At 49.0% G+C, this 24,103-nt stretch overlaps 1 long non-coding RNA gene across 1 annotated transcript; it reads right to left on the bottom strand.

Annotated features, from left to right (window-relative positions):
- Positions 1-21,633: 21,633 nt before the first annotated feature.
- On the bottom strand, positions 21,634-22,771 carry LOC114811320. Its single transcript, XR_003759002.2, has 3 exons — positions 22,485-22,771; positions 22,010-22,107; positions 21,634-21,773 (listed from the first exon to the last, which is right to left on the bottom strand). It is a non-coding gene; the product is annotated as an uncharacterized LOC114811320 (long non-coding RNA).
- Positions 22,772-24,103: the final 1,332 nt, after the last annotated feature.

Raw genomic sequence — 24,103 nt, 5'->3', positions numbered from 1 at the left:
GGGGGCTGCTGAAGCACGGTTCTTAAGGCAGACATGAGCTAAGAGTGCAAAGGGAAGGGGATCCAAAAAAAAAAAATCCGTTCCTAAGACAACAACAGGAATCTTTGGTGTTCTAAACTCCCCTGGGTGTCTCCATCCAATTCAAAGCCTTATTGAAGGCTCATGTGCTCCAAAAGGCCTTCCCTAATTAAGCCCTCTATTACTCTTCTCCCGCTCCCTTCTGCCTCACCCTGACTTGCTTGCTCCCTTTGTCCTCTCCCTCTCCCAGCTTCACAGCACTTACGTGCACACCTCTAATTTTATGTGTTGATATTAATGTCTGCTTCCCGCACTCTAGACTCTAAGCTCATTGTGGGCAGGAAATATGTCCATTTATTGTTGTACTGTACAATCCCAAGTGCTTAGTACAGCGCTCTGCACACAGTAAGCACTCGGTTAATATGAGTGAATGAATGAATTTCCATTCTCTTTGAAGTGTCTGCTCACAGCTGAACAATGAACCCGAGGGTTGGCCGATTCTGCCTCTTGCCAAGTGCAAAAGAAATTGTGGACACGATCCTTTCCCTTCGAGGAGCTTACGGTCAAACGTGTGAGGAGCACTGTCTTAAGCAACTGGGAGAGTCTGATAGCATTAGTAACCACGATCCCTTCCTTCCAAGAGCTTACAAGTCTACTATGGGCAGAGCATTGTACCAAGGACTTTGGAGAGCACCTCAGAATTAGTAAACAAGAGCCTTGCCTTCAAGAAGCTGAAGTCAGCTGTGTGCAGAGGGCTATGCTACACACTTGAGAGAGTGCAATAGGATAGCGTTGGAAGGCACCATCCCTGCCATCCAAGAACTTACAGTCTAGACAGGGAGACGCTCACCGCATCTGGAGCAGCGTGGTACAGGCAGACCACTGAACTAGGCATCTAACATGTAGCCTGAGAAGCAGTGTGGCTTAATGGAAAGAGCACGGGCTTGGGAGTCAGAGGATGTGGGTTCTAATCCCAGCTTTGTCCCTTATCAGCTGGTTGACTTTGGGCAAGTCACTTAACTTCTCAGTTACCTCATCTGTAAAATGGGGATTAAGTCTCCGAGAACTTACAACCAACCTGTTGACCTTCTGCCAACTTTCTACAGTGCTTGGCCCCAAGTAAGACCTTAACAAATACCATTATTGTTATTATCATGTGCAGAATATTGTGCTACACAGTTATGTCTAGAGACCTCTAATGGGTGACTACTGCATGCAGAGCACTATACTGGGCACTTACTGGCTGCAGAGTGCTGGAGTGGATGCTTCTCGGTGTAGAGCTCTCTAATACCAAGCTCCTACTGGAGACGCAGCACTGCACTGGCTGCTTACTGGAACCCTCAGACTCCTTCTGTCCTCAACGAGAAAACCATTTTGATCAGAAACAGCGTGGCCTAGGGCATAGAGCCCAGGCCTGGGAGCCAGAAGGAACTGGATACTGATCCCGGGTTCTGCAACTCATCTGCTATGTGAACCTCGGCAAGTCACTCCACTTCTCTGGCTTCAGGTAGCTCATCTGGAAAATTAAGACCTTGAGACCCACGTGAGACATGAACCTTGTCTGATCTGATTAACTTGTATCTACCCCAGCACTGAGAACAGAGCCTGGCAAACAGTAAGTCCTTAACAGATACCATTTTGTAAAAGTACCATTAGAACAATAGGCCGGGTGATTACTGTCAACTGAAAAAGAAGTCTAAAATGCATTATTTCACTTCATTTCTGTCACTCATTCATTCTATCATATTTACTGAGTACTTACTGTGTGCAGAGCACTGTACTAAGTGCTTGGGAAGTACAATTCAGCAATGAAGAGAGACAATCCCTGGCCACGGCGGGCCTACGGAGGGGGGCGGCAGGGACAACTAATAACTGGGAGAAGCAAGAGAGGCAGTTGGGTTGGAAAATCTGTCATTCAATTCAGTGGCCCTTATTGAGCATTTACTTTATGCAGAGCACCTTACTTACTTATTGAGCACTTGGGAGAGTACAATGAAACAACAGACACATTCCCTGCCCACAAGGAATTCACAGTCTAGAGGGGGAAATCCATGAGAGTTATCAGGCCCGAGTCTAGTTTCCATTATTGCGTCGTTCCCAAAGAGCCCGGGCTTGGGAGTCCGAGGCCATGGGTTTGAATCCCGGCTCTGCCACTTGTCAGCTGTGTGACTGTGGGCAAGTCACTTCACTTCTCTGTGCTTCAGTTACCTCATCTGGAAAATGGGAATTAACTGTGAGCCTCACGTGGGAAAACCTGATTACCTTGTATCTAGCCCAGCGCTTAGAACAGTGCTCTGCACATAATAAGCGCTTAACAAATACTGACATTATTATTATAACCCAGCCATAATTTCCATCCCTCAGGTGCACAACCAACAATTGGTCTTTTGTCTGGTTCTCTCACTCATAAATGAGCAGTGAGTCCTAGTGGAAAGGACACAGGCCTGGCAGTCAGAGGACCTAGGTTCTAATCCAAATAGTACAGTGCTCTGCATATTGTAAGCGCTCAATCAATACGACTGATTGATGAGTTCTGGCTGCGCCACTTACCTGCTGTGGGATCTTGACAAGTAAGTCACCTAACTGGTCTGTGCCTCAGTTTCCTCATCTTTCAAGTCGGGAGTCAATACCTGTTCTCTCTCCTACTTGGACTGTGAACCCTGAAAAGGACCTGATTAACTTGCATCTACCCCACTGCTTAGTACAGAGGCCTCGACTGTAAAATGGGGATTAAGACTGGGAGCCCCATGTGGGATATGGACTGTGACCAAACTGATTAACTTGTATCTACCCCAGTGCTTAGTATAGTGCCCGGCACATAATAATAATGTTGGTATTTGTTAAGCACTTACTATGTGCAGAGCACTGTTCTAAGCACTGGGGGAAATACAGGGTCATCAGGTTGTCCCACGTGAGGTTCACAGTTAATCCCCATTTTCCAGATGAGGGAACTGAGGACCCAAGAAGTGAAGCGACTTGCCCAAAGTCACACTTAACAGTGACTTAAAAAAAATTAAACAGTGCTTGGCACTTAGTAAGGGCTTAAATACATGATTATTATTATTACTATAATGGAGGAAAACTGTGAAATCTAGGCTAGTCTACGTCACATCGGGGTAAACCCGGATCAAACAATCTACACGGCTATTAGATTGTCAGCTCAACCGAAGGCAAGGAACCCAAGTGCTCAGCAAATGCTCTGCACCCACCAGGCAACCAGCACAGCACACTACACCCGGAGCTGTCCTTCACAGTGCTCCGCATCCAGTGAGTAAACTGACATCCAACTCTCCCCTCTCCTTCATTGATTCTTTCCTCTCCTGACTGAGCACGAGCCAACCTGACTATCCCCCAGTGACCCAACACGGACCATCCCACACTCCTGACTCCCTCCGTCACCCAGCATGGGCCTCTGCACAACCTCAACTCTTGCCTCTCCATCCCTGACCCTCCCCTCTCCATCACTGGCTCTCTCCTCAGTGACCCAGCAAAGGCCATCCGACACCTCTGACTCTCCCCTCTCCATCCCAGACTCTCCCCCAGGTGACCCAGACCAGACCATCGGGGGCTTCTACATCTCCTTTCCTTCCCTGACTCCTCCTTGAGAGGCCCGACACAGATTTCCCCAGCAAACACCCCTGACTCTCTCCTCTCCGACTTCAACTCGACCGGCCCGGCATGGACCATCCGACACCTCTCAATCACTTCTGGACCGACCCATCCTCTTCTCTGACTCCCTTCTGCGTCGCCCTGACTTGCTCCCTTTACTCACCATCCCTCAGCACTTAGGTTTATCTGTAATTTTTGTATTTATATTAATAATAATGTTGGTATTTGTTAAGTGTTTAATCTGTGCAGAGCACTGTTCTAAGCGCTGGGGGAGATACAGGGTAATCAGGTTGCCCCACATGAGGCTCACAGTTAATCCCCATTTTACAGATGAGGTAACTGAGGCACCGAGAAGTGAAGTGACTTGCCCACAGTCACACAGCTGACAAGTGGCAGAGGCAGGATTTGAACCCATGGCCTCTGACTCCCAAGCCCGGGCTTTTTCCACTGAGCCATGCTGCTTCTCCCCTTCTAGACTGTAAGTCTGTTGAGGGCAGGGAATGTGTCTAATGATTATTATTATATTGTACTCTTCCAAACACTAAGTACAGTGCTCCGCGCACAGTAAGTGCTCAATAAATACAATAGACGGACTGTCTGGCTGACAGGAAACAAATTCTGCTCTGCGCAGAGTCCTTCCCTAGGGTGATCCATGAATGAGACCACATCCCCTCATTACTACTACTGGGGGACATGTGATACGACCCATAAATCTAATTCACCTAGGCCCTCTGCACTGGCTCTGACTGAGCTCCACAACGCAGTTGCTTCATCATAATTTTATAGCTCATTTACAGGTCTGGTGCCATAATCCTAAAGGGAGAAGCTTCATTCAAGAGGGTCTGACCTGATTAAACTTCTCTCAAACCCAGTCTTTCTTTTTTTTTTAATGCACTTACTATGTGCCAGGCACTGTCCTAAGCACAGAGATTGATAGAAGCTAATCAGGTTGGACACAGTCCCTGTCATTCATTCGTCAGTCGTATTTATTGAGCATTTCCTGTGGACAGAGCACTGTACTAAGAGCTTGGAAAAGTACAATACAACCATAAAGAGTGACGATTCCTGCCCACAACGAACTCACAGTCTAGAGTGGGGGAGAAAAGCAGCAATATAAACCAATGAAATGACAGATATATACATAAGTGCTGTGGAGTGGGGTGGGAGAGGGAGGGGAGAGAGCAAGTCAGGGTGATGAAGAAAAGAGTAGGAGATAAGGAAAAGTGAGGCTGAGTCTGGGAAGGCCTCTTAAAGGAGATGTGCCTTCAATAAGGCTCTGAAGGAGAGCAAGTCATTTTCTGACAGATTGGAGGCGGAAGGGCGTTCCAGGCCAGATATAGGACATGGGCCAGAAGTCGGCAGCGAGACAGGAGAGATAGAAGCACAGTGAGAAGGTTAGGACCAGAGGAGTAAGAGTGCGGCCTGGGTTGTAGAAGGAGAGAAGGGAGGTGAGGTAGGAGGGAGCCAGGTCATGGAGTGCCTTAAAGCCAACAGTGAGGAGTTTTTGTTTGCTACCAAAGTGGACAGGCAACCACTTGAGATTTTTAAGGAGGGGGGTGACATGTCCTGAATGTTTCTGTAGAAAGACAATCCAGGCAGCGGAGTGAAGTGTGGACTGGAGTGGGGAGAGGCAGGAGGTTGAGAGGTCAACAAGGAGTCTGATGCAGTCATCTACGCAGGATAGGATGAGTGATTGTATTAACGTGGTAGCAGTTTGCATGGAGAGAAAAGGGCAGTTTTTAGCGATGTTGCGAAGGTGGGGCCGACAGGACTCGGAGAAGGATTTCGTATTTGGGTTGAATTCGAGAGTAGAGTCAAGGATAATGCCAAAGTGACAAGTCTGTGAGACGGGAAGGATGGTGGCACCATCTACAGTGGCGGGGAAGTCCGGTAGGGGACAGGGTTTGGGTGGGATGACAACGAGCTGTGTTTTGGATATTTTAAGTTTGCGGTTACAGGAGGACATCCAAATAGAGATGTCTTGAAGGCAGGAGGAGATGCGAGCCTGGAGAGAGGGAGAGAGATTAGAGGAGGAAACGTAGATTTGGGTATCATCTGCAAAAAGATGGTAGTTGAAGCCATGGAGTGAATGAGCTCTCCAAGGGAATGAGTGTAGATGGAGAACAGAAGGGGACGGAGAACTGAACCTCGAGGGACCCCCACAGTTACGGGATGGGAGGCAGAGGAGGAGCCCACCAAGGAGATTAAGAATGAACGGCCAGAGAGATGAGAGGTACAGGAGGTACCTGGAGGTATCGGGAGATAGATATATATACATATAGATATAGGATACAGGAAGTATCAGGAGAGGTACAGAATCAGTGAAGCCAAGGTTGGATAATATATCCGGGAGAAGGAGGTGGTCCACAGGGCCAAAGGCAGTTGAGAAGCCGAGGAGGATAAGGATGGAGGAGGAGCCTTTGGATTTGGCAAGAAGGGGATCACGGTGACTTTTGAGAGGGCGGTTTCAGTGGAGTGAAGGGGACAGAAGCCAGATTGGAGGGGAACCAAGAAGAGAATTGGAGGAGAGGAATTTGAGACACCGGCTGTAGATGACTCCCGCAGGCAGTTTAGAATTGAATGGCAGGAGGTGAGAACTGGAAGGAGCTGTGAGGTCAAGGGACTGTCCCACGTGGGACTCACAGTCTTCACCCCCATTTTACAGATGGGGGGAACTGAGGCATAGAGAAATCAAGCGAGTTGCCCGAGGTCAAAGAGGAGGCACGGAGTAGAGTGAGATTAAAAATCAGGTCCTTCTGACTTCCAGGCCACTGGTCCGTGCGACTTCCGTGCTCAGAACAGTGTTTGACCCAGAGGCGCTTAACAATCACCATAAAGAGAAAACTGAGACTTGCATTTAGAGATCAAAGGGGGAGATCATTCAGGTCCTTTGCCCACTGTCCCCAACACCTGTTACTACTATTCTTATTATTATTATTATTATCTGTACCGAGGCAATTGGGGGAGAGATTCAGGAATGGGGAGAATCAGGAATCAGATGGCCCATACCTCTCGGCGAGGATGGCCCTGTCAGAGTCCGAGCCCCGGCCTGGCGGATGACCCAACGCCCCTACTTCCCAAATGGGCACCGGTAGAGACCATGGCCATGAGAGGCTGGGACCTTTCGCCTTTCCCGCCAGGTGTTCTCAACTTGCCCTCTGGAAGCCGGGCGCGTGGCCTGCCACTCGGTCCATCGTGATGAGACTGAAAACTCCAGGAGGGCAGAGCCTGGGAGGTGCGACCCGATGAGCTTTCATCTGCCACAGTGCTTAGTACGGTGCTTGGCCTCGTGGTTAGAGTACGGGCCTGAAAGTCAGAAGGACCTGAGTTCTAATCCCGGCTCCGGCATTCGTCTGCTGGTCGTCACTGGGTGAGTCACTTTACTTCTCAGGGCCTCAGTTTCCTCATCTGGAAAATGGGGATCAAACCGAAATTCCTTACCGTCGGCTTTAATGCTCTCAATTGACTTGCCCTCTCTTACCTCGCCTCACCGATTTCCTACTACAAACCGGTCTGCACACTTTGCTCCTCTCGCTCTACCTCACTCACCGCCTCAATCTCGTCTAGCTCGCCGCCGACCTACTTCCCCACATCCTCCCTCCGGCCTGGAATTCCTTCTCCCTCCATCTACACGGGACCTCTACTCTCCCCACCTCCAAAGTCACGTCTCCTCCAAGAGGCCTTCCCCAATTAAGCCCTCTTTTCCCCAGCTCGCTCTCCCTTCTGCCTCATCTCTGCACTTGGACCTGTGACCTTTGATCAGTCTAGGCAGAATGTGCTCCCAAGATCCTACCGATACAAACTAATCAGATTGGACACAGTCCATGTCCAAAGTCCCACTTAGGTGCAGAGAAGTGAAGCGGTTTGTCTAGTGTCACCTAGCAGGCAAGTGGCAGAGCAGGGTCCTTCTGACTCCCAGGCCCATGCTCTAGCCACTGGGCCACACCGCCTGTCTACAAGGATTTGATTTTTTTTCTCCGAGCTTTCATTTGATCGTATTTAATGCTTGTCTGCTTTCAGCCAGTGCTTAACAAATACCATAATTATTATTCCCATCATTCATTCATTCATTAAATTGTATTTCTTGACCGCTTGCTGAGTGCAGAGCACTGTCCTAAATGCTTGGACAAGTGCAATCTAACAAGAAGCAGCGTGGCGCAGTGGAAAGAGCACGGGCTTTGGAGTCAGGGCTCATGAGTTCAAATCCCAGCTCTGCCACTTGTCAGCTGTGTGACTGTGGGCAAGTCACTTAACTTCTCTGTGCCTCAGTTCCCTCATCTGTAAAATGGGGATGAAGACTGTGAGCCCCACGTGGGACAACTTGATTCCCCTGTGTCTACCCCAGCGCTTAGAACAGTGCTCTGCACATAGTAAGCGCTTAACAAATACCAACATTATTATAAACAGACATATTCCTTGCCCTCAATGAGCTGACCGTCTAGAGGGGGAGAAAGGCATTAATATCAATCAATAAATGACAGATCTGGAGTTAAATGGTGTGGGGTTGGAGGTGAAGTAGGACCAGTGGCTGGTGGCGGGGGAGGGGAAATCGGGCCGGAATTTGGTTGAGGGAAGAGAGGTGGGGGAGAATCGATGGGAGGGAATAGGGCCGGTATCTGGTGTGGTCCGGGATTATGAGCCCATTACTATTAGTAATAATTATGATTATTATTAGGGTGTTTGTTAAGTGTTTATTATGTGCCAGGCACTGTACTAAGCACTGGGTTGGATACAAGCCAAGAGGTTTTGGACACAGTCCCTGCCCCACATAGGCCTCACAGTCTTAATTCCCGTTTTACAGATGAGGGAACAAAGGCACAGGGAAGCCAACTGATCTGCCCAAATCCACACCGTAGACAAGTGACAGAGCTGAGATGAGAACTCATGACCTTCTGACTCCCAGGCTCTTACTCTATCCACCCCATCCAGCCAAACTCCCATCTCTTCAGGATAGGGTAAGTGCTTGGATCTGTGGGGCAGCAGTTGAGATGGAGAGCAAAGGGGAGATTGTAGAAACGTGAACGTAAAACCTTCAGGATTTGGTGACAGGTTGAATATGCGGGGTGAATGAAGGATGAGCCGAGGATAATGCCAAGGTTACAGGCGTGAGGGGCAGGGAGGATGGTGGCATTGCCTACAATGATGGAAAACAATGTGGAAGAGGAGTGTTTGGGTGGAAATGAGGAACATTTGGGTGGGAATACGAGGAGGTCTTTTCTGGGCCTGTTCAGTTTGAGGCGGCAGCGGGACATGAAGGTAGAGACGTCATTCATTCGATCATTCAATTCTATTTATTGAGCCCTGACTGTGTGCAAAGCACTGTACTAAGCGCTTGGGCGCTTGGGAGACACATTCCTTAATCACGGCCTAGAGGACAAGCTCACGGGAAGGCAGGCGGAGACGTGAAGCAACATGGCCTAGTGGATAGAGCACAGGCCTGGGAGTCAGAAGAACATGAGTTGTAATCCCAGCTCTGCCACTCATCTGCTGTGTGACACTGGGCAAGTCACTTCCCTTCTCTGGGACTCAGTGACCTCATCTGTAAAATGTGGATTAAGACGAAGGAGCCTCAAAAGGAGAGGGAATCTTTCCAACCTGATTAGCCTGTTTCTACCCCAAAGCTTAGTACGGTGCCTGGCACAGAGTAAGCACTTAAAAAATACCGTTAGGAAAAAAGAAACACAGAGAGAGAGAGAGAGGTCCACACTGGAGAGGTAGATTTGGGAATCATTCACCTAGAGATGGCAGCTGAAAGCCTGGCTTAGTGGATCGACCACGGGCCCGGGAGTCTGAAGGACCTGGGTTCTAATTCGGGCTCCGCCACATGTCTGCTGCTAGGCTAAGAATGAGAATAATCACAATAATGATATCTGGGAAGCCCTTACAATGTGCCCGGCACTGTACTAAGCCCTGGGGTGGATCCAAGAAAATCCAGTTGGACACAGTCCACGTCCCACACAGGACTCACATTCTTCATCCCCATTTTACAGATGAGGTCACTGAAGCACAAAGAAGTGAGGTGGCTTGCCCAAGGCCACATAGCCCACAGAGGGTGGAGCTGGGATCAGAACGCATGACCCTCTGACTCCCAGGCCCGTGCTATAGCCACTAAACCATGTCACAACTTCTGTGCCTCAGTGACCTCATGTAAAATGGGAATGAAGAGTAAGGGCCCCACATGAGACAGGGCTTGAATCAACCCCAGTACTTAGAATAGTGCTTGGCACATATTAGGAGCATGGCTCAGTGGAAAGAGCCCGGGCTTGGGAGTCAGAGGTCATGGGTTCGACTCCCGGCTCTGCCACTTGTCAGCTGTGTGACTGTGGGCAAGTCACTTCAATTCTCTGTGCCTCAGTTACCTCATCTGTAAAATGGGGATTAACCGTGAGCCTCACATGGGACAACCTGATTACTCTGTATCTACCCCAGCGATTAGAACAGTGCTCTGCACATACTAAGCGCTTAACAGATACCAACATTATTATTGAGTGCCATAATTATTATTAAGGCTCCCCTCAGTTCTCACCTGGGAATTATTTCCCAGGGCTTGGCACGGTACTCTCTCTGCACACCAGAGACGGAGACGCTTAATAGTCCTCCTCCTACCCCTCCTCTTTTTCTTTCTTCTCCCTCTTCTCCTCCTCCCAATCTCCCTGCATCTCCTCCTCCTTCTCCTCCTCCTTTGCTTCCTGGAAGGACCAAGGAAGCGTAGATGGCACCGTGCAAGGTGCCAACACTATCATCAACTCCTGCACGAGTTCTCAGGTTCAAAGTCGCAGGGCAAGGGTCACACGCCATTTCAACAAGAGGCGATGTCCATAATTTTCACCTTCTTTCCTCAACTCTCCCACCCACTAAGCTAAATTGTATGAGGGTAAATGAGAAAAATCGTCTTCTACTTCTCTTGGAATAACAATTGTCATTATTACTAACCAGAGTAGGTGTTAAGTGCTTACTCTGTGCCAAGGACTGAAAAGCAGCATGGCCTCATGGAAAAAACACATGCCTTTGAGGCAGAAGGGCCTGGGTTTGCCACCTGTCTGCTGGGTGACTCTGGATGACACACTTCAGTTCTCTTTACTTAACTTGGTTTGGAAGATGGAGATGAAGACTGTGCGCCCCACGTGGGACGGGGGTTGTGTCCAATCTGATTAGCTCGTATCAACCCCTGTGGCTTAGAAGAGTGCTTGATACATAGTGAGCGCATAACAAATGCCATCTCTCCCACCCACTAAGATCACTTTTAAATGGGAAGAACAATCCTATACTTCTCTTGTACAAATTATCATCATAATACTTTGAATAATTAAGAATTGTGGTGTTTGTTAAGCACATACTATGCAACAAGTACTGAGAAGCAACATGACCTAGTGGAAAGAGCACGGGCTCGGGAGTTCCAAGGTCCTGGATTCTAATCCCGTTCCACCGCTTGTCTGCATCTGACCTGGGGTAAGCCTCTTCACTTCTCCGGGCCTCAGTTCCTTCATCGGGAAAACAGGGATTAAAACCCTGAGCCCCACGTGGATCAGGGACAGTGTCCAACCCAATTAGCTGGAATTTAGCCCAGCACTTAGAACACATTGCCTGGCCTTTAGGTAAGTCCTTTACAAATACCATTCAAAAAACATTTAAAAAGACATTTCTTTTCCGGGATGCTATCTGCTCATAGTAGTGGAAACAGGAAAAGGAAAGTCCTCTCTCTGGACTTTCCCCTCCCCGTGGATGGCACCACCGTCCTTCCCGTCTACCAGGTCCGTAACGCTGGTGTTAACTTTGACTCCGCTCTCTCGTTCAACCCACATATTTGATCCGTCATCAAATCCTGTCGGTCCCACCTTCACAACATTGCTAAAATCTGCCGTTTTCTCTCCATCCAAACTGCTAACACAGTCATACAATCACTCATCCTAACCAGCCTAGATTACAGCATCAGCCTCCTGGCAGACCTTCCCTACCCCTTGCCTCTCCCCACTCCAGTCCACACTTTGCTCTGCTGCCCGGATCATCTTTCTACAGAAACCATCAGGACATGTCAACCCCCTCATGTCAAATAACTCTAATGATTGCCTATCCATCTCCATATCAAGCAATACCTCCTCACCAATGGTGTTAAAGCACTCCATCACCTTGCCCCCTCCTACCTCACCCTGCTCCTCTCTTACAACCCAGCCTGAACATTTCACTCCTCTGGTGCTAACCTTCTCACTGTGCCTCCATCTCGCCTGCCTCACCAATGACCCCTGGCCCACATCCTACCTCTGGCCTGGAATGCCCTCCCTCCTCAAATCCACCAGAAAATTACTCTCCCCTCCATTCCTTCAAAGCCTTATTGAAGGCACATCTCCTCCAAGAGGTCTTCCTAGACTACCCCCCATGTTTCCTCTTCTACCACTCCCTTCTGTTACCCTGACTTGCTCCCATTACTCTTCCCCCCTCCCCCAGCACTTGTAGATATTTCTGTAATTTTATTTCTATTGATGTCTGTTCATTTGTATGGATGTCTGTCTCTCCCTTCCCGGCCCGGCCCCACCCCCACCCGACTGTGAGCTCATTGTGGGCAGGGATTGTCACTCTTTATTCTTGTACTTTGCTTTCCCAAACACTTAGTACAGCGCTCTGTGCAAAGTAAGCCCTCGATAAATGCGACCGACTGAACGAATGTATCAAAGTCAAGGTTCCGAGCCACTAACGAGAGGCCGGGTGGGTTTCGAGAACCCACCTGGGCCGGTCTGTGTCCAGCTCGACTGCTCAGACTGAAGTCCCTGGGTCGGCAGGATGGCGCCGGATTCCCCATCCCCCCCGGGGGGACCCCGTACCTGAAGCCCCCCAGGGCCTACTCTGGTTTACCCTGGCACTTCCATGGTGGTGTGGGACATGCATATCAGGATGGGGAGGAAGCGATGGTTTCTTTTCTTGTCCCCATGTCAGTCAAGAGTTGTTGAATTTCTTTTCTAAAAGTATGAAAACTTACAAAAGAGCGTTCAGTTTAAGGCTGGAAAGAAGAAGATAGAATTACCATGACTAACCCGACACAAAAGATACAACATCTTCCCTTTCCTCCTCATACTTCCCCCCTCCAACCTGACCCTCCTTGATTATTACCATCAAACAGATCCCGGCCTAGATTAACCCAGGCCCAGAGAATCTCCCGAAGCACACATCCATGCGGCACACAAAACCACAGATTATTCACCCCCCAGATCAGTGCTGGAACCCAGGAATAAATATCCCTTTGGATCCCAGAAGGATTGTTTCTTGTCATCACTCCCTCAAGACCTTTCTTCCCTAGTCCCGCTTGGTGATTTTCTGTGGAAACAAAGAAAAGGAGAGAGATTAATCCCGCTTTGCTGAGTCTAAGCCCATGGACCCATCTCAACTGTTGGTGCCCTTGAAAAAAAACTTACAGAAGGAAAAAATAGAGGTGGTACCGATTGTTAAGGGCTTCCTATGTGCCAGGCACTGCACTAGACACTGGGCTAGATACAAGTTAATCGGGTTGGCCACAGTCCATGTCCTATGTGGGGCTCACAGTCTTCATCCCCATTTAACAGATGAAGGAACTGAGGCACAGAGAAGTGAAGAGACTCGCCCGAGGTCACCCAGCAGACAAGCTGCAGAGCCAGGATGGGAACCCGAGTCCTTCTGACTCCCAGGCCCCGGCTCCATCCCCTAGGCCCCGCCACTTCCCTTCCCCACTGCTACACAGGCCGACTTGACTCCTCCCCAAATCCCTTCTCTGCTGTGCCTGCCGCAACTGCCAGCTGCCGGGGAGTCGGGGAAGAGTTTCTTTCTTCCTTAAGGTGGCAGGAGGCTCACTGCTGAGCCCAGGGAAGGGGGTTTCTGAAGCATGGTTCTTGAGGTAGACATGAGCTCATAGTACAAAGGGAATGAGAGCCAAAAAAAAAAATCTGTTTCTGAGACGTCAAGGGGAGCTCCTGGTGTTCAAAACTCCCCTCTGCATCTCCAACCACTCCAAAGCCTCACTGAAGGCCCATCTCCTCCAAAAGCCCTTCCCTGACTAAGCCCTCTTTTCCTCTTCTCCAGCTCCCTTCTGCCTCACTCTGACTTGCTTGCTCCCTTTCTTCTTCCTCTCTCCCAGTCCCACAGCATTTTTGGGCACATCTGTAATTTTATTTATATTAGTGTCTGTCTCTCCCACTCCAGACTGTATGCTCACTGTGGGCAGGAAATGTGTTCTCCCTTCTTTTTTTATGGTATTTGTTAAGCACCTTATTGCATGCCAAGGACTGTTCAAAACAATGGGATAGAAAACAAGATAATCAAGTTGGACATACTTCCTGTCCTACACGGGACTCAGAGTTTTCATCCCCACTTTACAGATGAAGTAACTGAAGCACAGGGAAGTCAGATAATTTGCCCAAGGTCATACAGCAGACAAGTCAGGGACTGTGGCCCACCTGATTATTCCCTCTCTTCTCCAGTGCTCAGGACAGTGCTTGGTTCATAGTAAGCATTTCAGTAGCGCATTGATCTATTATGATTCAATGTAGGAAAGGTCACCACCTTGTCCTAGGGGAGACACAAAGGATTCAACAAGAGAAGCAAAAGTGAGGTGCCAGAGATGGCCAGTGAAAAAGTGAGCAGTCCAAGTAGACTATCATATCCCACCAATCTACATACCAGTATAGACCTACATGCAGGAGTTAGGGCAACAGACTTAAATGCTAATAGAGCTATTGAGAATGTGGCAATTTAGGCTGTGGGGAATTAATCAAAAAAGGCTTCCTGGAGGAAGAGGAGGAGGAAGGGTTTCAGGAGTCTTTGAGGATGGAGGAGATGTGGTAATGATAACAACAACAATCATAGTAGTATTCGTTAAAGTGCATACTGTGTGGCAAGTAATGTAATAATAACAATTATGGCATTTGTTAAGTGCTTACTATGTGCCAGGCACTGGACTAAGGGCTGCTGGGGTAGATATAAGCCCCACATGAAGGACACAAGGTAAGTCCCCATTTTACAGCTGAAGAAACTGAGACCCAAAGAAGTGATTTGCCCATGGTCACATAGCAGGAATGGGGAGGAGCAAGGGCTAGAAAGAACTGTGGTATTAGTTATGTGCTTATTTCTATTCATGTCTGTCTCCCCCTCTAGACTGTGAGCTTGTTGTGGGCAAGGAATGTGTCTGTTGTTCTATTGTCTTCGTCCAAGCACTTAGTACAGTGCTCTGCACCCAGTAAGCACTCAATAAACATAATCGAATAAGCGAATTAGAACCTGCATCTTCTGACTCCCAGGCCAGGGCACTTTCCACTCGGCAACTCTGCTTCCCGATCCTCTTTAGATAGGAGGTCACAATAGAAGGCAATGGGGAGCAGAGTTTGGACTATTGGAAAGAGTACACCCCTAGGAGCCAGAAGACCTGGGTTCTAATCCCAGATCTGCCACTTGCCTACTGTGTGACCTCAGCCAACTCACTTAACTTCTCTGGGCCTCATTTTCCTCATCTGCAAAATGGGGATTCAATCCCTGTTCTCCTTCCCCCTTAGACTCGGAGCCCCATGTGGAACAGGGACTGGGTCCAAACTGATGATCTTGGATCTATCCCAGGGCTTACTACAGTACTGGGCAAATAGAACAGTTATTATCACTGGGGCAAAACACTGGTGAGCATTTGTAAGCTCCTCGTGGGCAGGGAATGTGACTCCCAAATGCTTAGTACAATGCTCTGCACACAGTAATCCCCATTTCAAAAGAAGAGGTAACTGAGGCACAGAAAGAGTGAAGTGTCCTGCTTAAAAAAACCTCAAAAGAAAAAAACAGGTGGCAAGAGAAATGAGAATAGGAGAATAGCACCTATGCTGATCAATCTCCCACACAATGGCCAAATCGGATTTCCGGTATAATAATAATTGTTAGAGTTGAAAGACACGCTCCCTACTCTCAGTGAGCTTACAGTTTTCTTCCTCCCCTGCTCTCTTCTCCCTCTCCCCCTTCACAGCCTCTCTCTTCCCCCTCCCACTTACCCCCATCCTTTTCCCTTCTTCTCCCCCTCCCTGCCTCCCTATTCCCTCCCTCTCCCCCTCTTCTCTCAGCAAGGAAAAAGCTAAGGAGCAGACATTTGGAGATGACACCTTAAGGCCAGAGAATGCATCAGTCAATCCATCAGTGGTATTTATTCAGTGCACATTAGGTGCAGAGCACTGTACTAAGTGTTTGGGAGAGTACAAGACAATAGAGTTACTACCATGTTCCATACCTAGTAAACACTTAACAAGCCCAGGGAGACAAGTGAGAGGAAATGCTGGTGGGTTTTGGGGGCTCATTCTAAGCAATGAGGGTCCATCGTGACTCCTGTTTTGTGGTTTCAGTGTAAACAGGCCGGGAGCTCCATTGCTTCCTTCAAACGGCTGGACCCTTATGAGGTGCCGTGTGACATTATCCACTGGGGAAAATAAAGGGCCGCACATGACTTCTGGGATAAATTTGATGCTATTGTCTTAACCTTAATCAGTTTTCTTTCAGAAAGCTGAAAGATGGCCTGGGAGCTAAAGCAAAAGAATGTTTTCAAGGTCTACAAGCCTTGATTCGGGGGGTGGGAGGGTGCACGTGTGCTTATGACTCAAGTCGGGTGAGTTGAAAGGGAGACAGAAAAGTTGAGAAAGCAGAATGAATGGTTTCTGGTCACGGACATGAAGACTGAGCAGAAGACAGGGCAGGGAGACCCCTCAGCTTCTTTTTTTATGGTATCTGTTTAGCACTTACTATGTTCTGGGCGCTGTACTAAGCACTGGGGTAGATATAAGTTAATTGGGTTAAATATAGGCCCTGTCCCACATGGGGCTCACAGTCTTAATCCTCATTTCACAAAAGAGGTAACTGAGGCACAGAAGAGTGAAGTGACTTGCCCAAGGTCATAAAACAGACAAGTGGCAGAGCTGGGATTAGAACCCTGGACCTTTGACTTCCATGGCTGGGCTTTTTCCAATAAGTCATATTGCTTGTCTGCAACTTTTGTCTACCTCGGACCTCAGCAGAGTGCTTAGCACAAAGCAAGTGCTTATATGTTATAAAAAGTTAGTCCAGTGCTCTTCCCACAGTAAGGACTCAATAAAGAGCACTGATCAATTGATTGAGTAATCTGGCATTCCGGCTGGGATCTGTTTTTGCTAGTGAACGCACTGCTTGAAGGCAATTAATAGAAAAATGGCATGGCCTAGCACAAAGAGCCAAGACCTAACAAAAACAATTAAAACAGTTAAAATTAAAAAATTTTAAAAAAAAACAAAACCAAGGGGCAACAGAAATGAGAACAGCACCTACTCTGATCAGTCTCCCACAGAACGGCCCAATCTGACTTTCCAGATATTAATAACAATAACTGTGGTATTTATTCAACATTTAGTATGTGCAAGGCACTGTACTAACCACTGGGGTAAATACAACATAATCTGGTTGGACACGGTCCCCCTCCCACAGTGAGCTTACAGTCTTAATCCCCATTTTACAAATGAGGAAATTGAGGCACAGAGATAGATGGAGAAGGAAGAGTCAGAAGTGTTGGATGGTCCATGCTGGGTCACTGGGGGAGAGTCAGCAATGGGGAGGGAAGACACAGGGAGGTTGGATGGTCACACAGCAGACAAGTGTCGGAGCTGGGGTAAGGACCCAGGTCCTCTGACTCCCAAGCCCGTGCTTTTCCCACTAGGCCACGTGGGTTCTCAGTAACTTTCAATGGTTTGGGGTTATTGGTCAAGGTTTTGTCCGGACAGAAGACCAACCACCAGTCCCCCCACCCACACCAACAGGGCAAAGCCCCTGGCTGAGCAGAGTCAGTCAGTCAGTCCTATTCATTGAGCTCTTACCGTGTGCAGAGCTCTGTATTAAGTACTTGGGGGAGTACAATATAACAATATAACTGACACATTCCCTGACCACAGCGAGCTTACAGTCTAGAGGGGGAGACAGACATTAATCTACATAAATACATTACAGATATGGACATTAATGCTGTGGGGCTGAGGGTGTATGTGGGGGGGGGGGCGGGATTTGAATATAGGCAGCAAGTCACCGAGATAGCGAAGGAAGTTGAAGAACCGGAAAAGAGGGCTTAGACAGGGAAGGCCTCCTGGAGATGTGCCTTGAATTCATTCATTCATTCCATTGTATTTATCGAGTACTTACTGTGTGCAGAGCACTGGACTAAGCACTTGGAAAGTACAATTTGGCAACAGATAGTGACAATCCCTACCCAGCAATGGGCTCACAGTCTCAAAGGGGGAGACAGACAACAAAACAAAACAAGTAGACAGGCATCAATACTATCAAAATAGATAAATAGAATGATAGATCTATACACATCATTAATAAAATAAATAGAATAATATGTCCAGATATACCAAGTGTTGTGGGGAGGGGAAGGAGGTAGAGCAGAGGGAGGGAGTAGGGGTCATGGGGAGGGGAAAAGGAGCAGAGGATAAAGGTGGGGGGACTCAGTCTGGGAAGGTCTCCTGGAGGAGATGAGCTCTCAGTAGGGTTTTGAAGAGGGGAAGAGAGGTAGTTTGGCAGATGTGAGGAGGAAGGGCGTTCCAGGCTAGAAGACATGGGCCAGGGGTTGACGGCGGGACAGGCGAGAACAAGGCATGGTGAAGAGGTGAGCGGCAGAAGAGCAGAGTGTGCGGGGTGGGCTATAGACGGAGAGAAGAGAGGTGAGGTAGGAGGGGGCAAGGTGATGGAGAGCTTTGAAACCAATAATGAAGAGTTTCTGCTTAACCAAAGGTTGATAGGCAAACTACTGGAGATTTTTGAGGAGGCGAGTGACATGCCCAGAGCATTTCTGAAGAAAGACAACCCGGGCAGCAGAGTGAAGTACAGACTGAAGTGAGGAGGGGACAGGAGGATGGGAGTTCAGAAAGGAGGCCGATGCAGTAATCCAGTCGGGATATGATGAGAGATTGTACCAGCGAGGTAGCGGTTTGGATGGAGAGGAAAGGGCGGATCCTGGTGATATTGTGAAGGTGAGATCGGCAGGTTTTGGTGACGGATCAGATGGGGGGAAGAGGAGAGTAATTGTCTGCCGGATATGAAGTGGTAGGGTGTTCCGGGACAGAGACAGGATGTGGGTGAGAGGTTGGTGGTGAGATAGATAAGAATCAAGGTAGAGTGAGAAGGTAAGCATTAGAGGAGCAACGTGTGCTGGCTGGATTGGAGTATGAGAACGGTGAAGTGAGGTAAGAGGAGGCAAGGGGATCGAGGACTTTCGAGCCAATGTTAGCTTGGCCCCGGGAGGGTCAACCTCCATTGGCTTTCCTCGACAGGCCGAGGCCAACAGATGATCCTCCCCGCTCCCCCATCTCTGACATGCGGCTCCTCCTTCCCATCTCCCTCCTCCTCCTCCTCCCTGGATCACTCCTCCCATCCCCACAGAACAGCTCAGCTTGAGGAACAGTGATTCTCCAGGGTTCTGAAACTCCCCCAGATTTTCTAATAATTCCCACACTCCCAGATCTCTTGGAAACAAGGCAAGCAATAGCTGGGCGCAATCCTTCCTAAGAGAAACTGACAGATGGTTGTCAGTCCAGTGACAGCCCTCCACCCAGTTAATGAATTGTGCCACCTAATTTCCCAATGAAGTGCACCTAGCAGGCTGCCGGGTAATTCGATTCTGCTGCTTTGGATGCTCCTGCTGATGACAGGGGTAGGGAAACTTCAGATTTCTAAAGTTATGCAGGCCCCGACTCTGCAGAGTACAAGTCATGACCATCAGGAAAAGCCCTTCGGTATCAGGTTCATGGCTGAGGATGCGTAGACTTCTCATGAATTAATCCAGGCTATTCGTGAGGAACTCTACCTCAGGACTCCAACCTCTCACCCCTTCCTCAGGCTTTAACTAATTGACCCATCAGTTGATGGAATTCATTGAGCTCTTACTGCATGCAAAGCACTGGTCTAGACACTTGGGAGAGAACAAGAGAACAGAGTTTAAAGACCTGTTCGCGGTGCACAACAAGCTTACAGTCCAGAGGGACAATCTGGAGTCAATCCCTCAGTGGTATTTATTGAGTGTTTACTAGGGACAGAGCACTGTAATGAGTGCTCAGGAAATGACAACACAACAGAGTTGAAAGACATGCTTTCTGCCCACAGTGAGCTTACCCAGCTGGATTAGTGACAGCTCTACTCTCTACTCTAGCCCTACAGAGAGCTCCCCTCCTCCAAGAGGCCTTCCCAGACTGAGCTTCCCCTTTTCCTTCTGCTCCCTCTACTGCCTCTCAGCCCCCCATTCACCTCCCCTCAGCTAAACCCCTTTCTCCCCACTTTCCCTCTGCTCCTCCCCCTTCCCGTCCCCTCAGCACTGTGCTCATCTCATTTGTATATATTTTTATTACCCTATTAATTTTGTTAATGAGATGTACATCCCCTTGATTCTATTTATTGCTATTGTCTGTCTCCCCCGATTCAACTGTAGGCCCGTCAATGGGCAGGGATTGTCTCTATCTGTTGCCGAATTGTACATTCCAAGAGTTTAGTACAGTGCTCTGCACATAGTAAGTCCTCAATAAGTACTATTGAATGAATACTAAATACTATCCAATGATGTAGTGGAAAACAGGATGATTTAGAAGTTCTCTTCACTGAGAAGTAAGGCTCTCATATCCTTTCTGAATGCTTCTTATTTTAAAATGGTATCGGTTAAACTTTTTCCTGTGACAGGCACGGTTCTAAGCACCGGGGCACATACAAGCTGATCAGGTTGGACTTAGTCCATGTGTCACTCTTTAAAACTCATTGAGGGCAGGGTAGGTGCAACTGGATTAACTCATATCTACCACAGCATTTAGTTATTTGCTTGTAATGATATTTGTTAAGCACTTGTGTGCCTGGCACTAGTCTAAGGTAGATACAAAGTCATCAGGTTGTACACAGTCCATGTCCCACATGGGGCCCACCGTCTTTATGCCCATTTTACAGATGAGGTTCCTGTAGTACAGAGAAGTGAAGTGACTACCCCAGGTCACAAAGCACACAAATAGCATAGACAGAACTAGAAACCAAGTCCTTCCGACTCCCAGGCCCCAGCTCTATCCACTAAGCCACACTGCTTAATGCTTAACATAGACCATAATAATAATGAGGATATGGCTGCAGCTATCATCAATATCAATGACTCCCAAATTCAACTCTCCAACAATCTGCCATGTGACAGAGAGAAAAGATTTTTCTTTCCGGACTCAGGCATGACACAGAACATATACATTTTATTCCATACAGATCCATTTGGGCTTACAGAGCCCAGGTCGCCAAGGGGACCGAGAGGGGACCAAGAGAGGAGGGGGCCAGAGCATGCCATTTCTGTTGATAGGATAGGGGAAAACCACTTTGCATCTTCCCCCTCTAGGATTTGCTGCTAGTCCTCTCCCAGCTTCATTCTGCTCGTCCAGGAGGGATGGAGGACATAAGGTAGTCACACACGCATACACATAGATACACACACCCTTGACTCTTCCTGCCCCTAAACCCCGCTCCCCCAGGGGCACCTCCCGCGGCCGGGAGAGGGAGTCTGTACTCTTGAAGCCAGAGCTGGGCAGATAACTCCCAATGGCCCAGGACAGGAGGAAGTCACCCTGACTATAGAATTAAGGGCCCCAGGGCGACTTCACACCCGCACTGGAGGTCCATCTTTGGAGCACCTGTCCAGAACTCTAGACCCCTGTTTCCAGAACCCTCTACCCATCCAAAGAGGGGTGGCCCCTCTCACCCTGCTCTGGTCCTGGCCCTCACTCTCAAGCATGAGGCACACACACCCACAGACCTCCATCCCCTCCTGGAGTTGCAAGGAACTGGTTTGGCACCCATGATGCAGTGTTTGACCCTTGACCCACAAAGGAAATGGCATGATCTGGAAGGAGGGGATACACAGTTGCGGGCTGGGGAGCAGGAGCGGGGAGTGGCCTGATGCCACCCGATTCCGTCACGGTGGGGCCGGCGCAAGCTATGAGTGTCCGTGGTATGCGGTGAATAGCTGGTCAGTCGTCCACTTCCCTCGGGGCGAGGTGGTCCGGTTCGGGGCTGCGCTGCGGCTTCCTGAGGACAGATGTGACCGTTGATTGGTTGATGAGGTGTCTTCTAGCCCACCACGGGGGAGAGTGCCAGCCCAGTCCTCCACCCAGGGAGTAGGAAGCAACCTGTTGAGAGGAGTCTGCCTAGGGCTACTTGGCCAGGTTGGGGTCCATCACTGTTCTACTTTTTGGACTATAAGGATGCAGTGGTTTGTGTTGAGGTGTAAAGGAAATAAGGATCTCTTCACTCTATTCTCTCAAGAGTAGTCTAGTCCTCCAGACTTAAGTGCTCAATAAATGTCATCGATTCTTTGATTCCTCCCACTTGCCCCAAACAGAGCCCTAATAACCCCGACACTAACCGTCCTGTCTGCACCAACATGTCCGTGGGGAGGTGGGGATGGAGCAGGGGGCTGGGTCTCCCAGGATGCATCTGGGGCTCAGGCTCCTTCCTTGGCCCCTAAGGATACACTCCATCAGGTCTCAGGGAAATCTCACTCTGCCCCCCTACTTGGATCAGGGGGTGCTGGCACCTGGGCCCAGCCCCATCTGCGCCCCCACTCCGGAGCTGGACTGTCCCTTGTAGACTCACACCCAGGGGTGGGGGACAGAAGAGAGAGAGAGCACGCACACAAGAGAGCGAGACAGAGGCAGAGACAGGATAGAGCAGCTGCCACTCACCCACCCTGCAGAAGAGGCCCAGGCTGACTATCGCTCCACGGCAGTACAACCCAGGCAGTCGGGGTTTACTCCCTGCAGAGAGTCTTAGCCCCTGCCGACGCTCTCCCCAACACCCCCCACACACACACATACACACACAAATCCCTAGGATCTTACCTCTGAGCAGGATTGTCTGGGAGAGCTCCAGGGGGCAGAGAGTAGATGGGCTTCTGCTTTCTCTCTTCCTGTAGCCGAGGCCCTGAATACTTACCCAGTGCCAGGCTGGTCCCTCACCCGGCCCCTCCTCCCCTCCCCCACAATAGAGCCTAATGGAGGCGTCTGACCCAAAGTTTGATCTGATGAGTCAGACCCCATCTCATTAAGCACCTTCTTGGGCAAGTTGGGTGCAGGAGACACAGCTCCTGCCCACTGGGAGCTTACAATCTAAGACACTCATTCGATCATATTTGAGTTCTTACAGAAAGGTGCAGAGAACGGGACTAAGCCTTTGGGAGAGTACAATAGAACAATACAGCCACTGCAAGCTCTGCTCCAATAAGCTTACCCTCTAGAGGGGCAAAGATCAGCTTCAGAACAACACGGTACAAGTGCTTCAAAAAGTTCAACATTCCATAGCACGCGCAGCCCCTGCTCTCACTAAGTTTCAAAATGAGTCACACACGGGTGGAATGGCATATAAAAGGTCGGTACGTGAAGTTGTGCACACTGAACCCAAGATATGCTTGAATCGGCGGTACGAGTAGGGAAAAGAGCAAATCAATACGTAGAGTGAAGGGTGGCGGTATTGCAGGAAGAAAGCAGTAGTGTTTATCAAATGCTATTTGACAGAGCATGGTATGAAAAGCAGGATGGGGGTGAGACACCTCAATTTTAAAGACACACATTTCAATCAGTCAGTGGTATTTATCTAGCCCTTACTATCAGACAGAATCCCTGCCTACTATGAGCTTACAGTCTAGAGGGGAAGACAGACACTTAACATAAATACATTTCATCCATTTAAGTCGGCGCCAAGACGAGTCAGCGGAGAACTCATCTCAAAAATATTCTGCAGACTAGGTTCCAATGCAAGGAGAGATTTGCACTTTGTAAGTCAGTCTCCCAGGCGATCGGTAGGGTACTCTGCCTCTACTAAGTACTCAGTGACTACTGTTGGTGACTCAGCTTCTGCTGTTACAATTACGCTTGTGTTTATGGTGCTCTGGCTCAGTCCAACATATTTACTGAGCGCAGAACACTAAGTACTTGGGAGAACAAACACATTTCCTGCCCAGAGCCAGCTTACAGTCTACTCCACATGGGTGCAGCCACTGAATCCCAACTCATTGTTGGGCTTTTGGGGGGCAGTAAGCGATTCCCACGGGGTAGAAGGGGCAACATCTATCTTGAGGTACAGGTATTGGGAAGCCTAAAAAGAAAGTCTCCAGGCGGCGAGGTGAGGTCAGCACAATCCTGCCCTCGAGAAGCGCATAACGGTACCACCATCCCACCCCTTCCCTGTCGGCGGGTCTCGGTTCCTGCCCCTGGAGGCTCACAGTCTGACACTCCTATACGGACGCTTTCAGGACTGACCCTCGGCGTTGAATCCACTGAGGATGGTGGAGGTTTCCAGTGGATGGGGGCTGGGTGTGCACCCCCCCTTGTAGATGATGGGCACGAGTCTTGAAGAAGCAATCGTTCCTGGCGCAGGGTCCCATGTTGAGTTTGTTCAAGGTCACTGGCCTTGGTGACTTTAAGGTTGAGTGGGAAATACTAGCTAACTGGAGGCTGGCAAG

The sequence above is a fragment of the Ornithorhynchus anatinus genome, chromosome 4 (genome assembly GCF_004115215.2).
Source record: "Ornithorhynchus anatinus isolate Pmale09 chromosome 4, mOrnAna1.pri.v4, whole genome shotgun sequence".
NCBI lineage: Eukaryota > Metazoa > Chordata > Mammalia > Monotremata > Ornithorhynchidae > Ornithorhynchus > Ornithorhynchus anatinus.
This window is presented reverse-complemented; position numbering and strand designations above follow the sequence as displayed.